General features: G+C 35.3%; 1 pseudogene; it reads right to left on the bottom strand.

Annotated features, from left to right (window-relative positions):
* Positions 1 to 881: 881 nt before the first annotated feature.
* Positions 882 to 1,754, bottom strand: part of LOC106102787 — a 6,659-nt pseudogene continuing 5,786 nt past the window's right edge.

The raw sequence follows: 1,754 nt of genomic DNA, 5'->3' as shown, positions 1-1,754 counted from the left end.
TCAAAATTAGTAACTTATATTGGTAACTTTTGATAGATTTGGAAAGATTTTAACTTTTAATTGAACGAGTTTACGTCATATCAAATTTCCATACAAAACTATTCCATCGTTTTGGTATGAATTTGCTTCCAAAGTAAAGATGATTCTTGATCTTAATTTATTCTTGGTAATAATACAATTTAGTAATACTTAAATTTAGCATAATTTTTGTCACAAGTATACAAATTGTGATATAATTCGTTTCCGCCGGCCCGTCGCCGCCCCTAGAGAAGGGACATAGCAAAAGCGCTGTCAAATGAATAATGACTCATTGTAAACATTGCTATTACATTATAACAGGTTCTGAATAATGCATTAATTTCATTAAAAGTTTCGTCAAAATACAAATATATTGATACGAAAATAATGTTTTATTACATGGCCATAGTCAAACTTTTTATATCTGTTTTGGTAAATCGTGAAAATTTGTATACGAACTGAATTTCATAATGAATTAATTTCTTGCTTTACAATGAACAATATATTCGTATTTGACGAAATTTTACAACTACATTAAATCAAAACCTATGGAGATATTTATAATGGACTACTAGAGGGATTTTCTACCGGTTTTATTACATTAGCTTTACAAAGATTTAAATATGTAAAATCTAAATCAAGTTCATGAGATCTGATATTTGATATGTAACACGCACTAATACTCCATCATTTCACATTTTACACAATCTTGGAATATAACAAACAAATTAAAGAACAATGTATGTTACATTTCAGATTATTTAAATTAAAAAAATGTGCAATAGCTTGTTTGAAGATTGTTTAAATTAAAAAAAAAAAACAAGTATTTCACATTTCTTTTCCAGTAAAACAGGATCCCGAAATACATTTAAAAGTGTAAAACCAAAAAAGTTTTAAGAAAATCAAACATAGTAGTCCATGAGGTCCAGGAAGTTCATGAGATTCACGAAGTCCATGAGGTGGATGCAGGTATTTATGAGTAATGAGCTGCACAATCAAAAAAAGGGAAGCAGGCGACAGGCTCGGCGGAGTGCTAGAGGACGTGCAGATTCTCACACGACTTTGATTTGGAGTCTCGCGCCCACACGCGGCCCAGCAGACCTCGCACCTGGGGAACAATCACTAGTCAAATACAGCAACTATGAAGGTATTCCACTTGGTTTTATTATAAAGGGCAAACGAGCGGTGTTACCACCGAGGTCAACGACGTCCATGGACATCCGCGACACTAGAGGAATTAAATGTGTTGCCGAATTATGGGGAAATAGGCTCGCTTGAAGGACCCTAAGTCGTATTGGTTTGGAAATACTGCCAAGAATAACCGCACGGTTGTGATGGAACCTGACGGTTTGTTGAGTCCGATGTCGAAAATTTACATGATGCAGATGCCATAAATAAAAAAATCTATGTTAAAAAATGTAGTTATGTTGATAAGCCAAATTTAAATAAACAGACTCAGCAGGGATCATTACAAACGGTTTAACGAAACACCACACGATTGGGCAAAGACCAACGATCGCGACAAAGATGAGGGTTAATAAACAAAAGAAGCAATTTCATCAAATTCTAGAATGTTCATCAAAACCGGTAAACATTTGAAAAGGGTCAATGAGGAAGCGATAAGAATTATCTGTCTAGATCTAATGTTGGTACAATTACCTTAACGCTGGCAGACAATCTTGTCCGTTTCCTGGGCGTGGAGGCGGCGGAGGGCGGCTCTCCTTCAGCGGGGGAGC

Source organism: Papilio polytes, unplaced genomic scaffold (assembly GCF_000836215.1).
Source record: "Papilio polytes unplaced genomic scaffold, Ppol_1.0 DF823901.1, whole genome shotgun sequence".
NCBI lineage: Eukaryota > Metazoa > Arthropoda > Insecta > Lepidoptera > Papilionidae > Papilio > Papilio polytes.
Note: the sequence above shows the minus strand (reverse complement) of the source record. Positions and strands in the feature narration are given on the sequence as shown.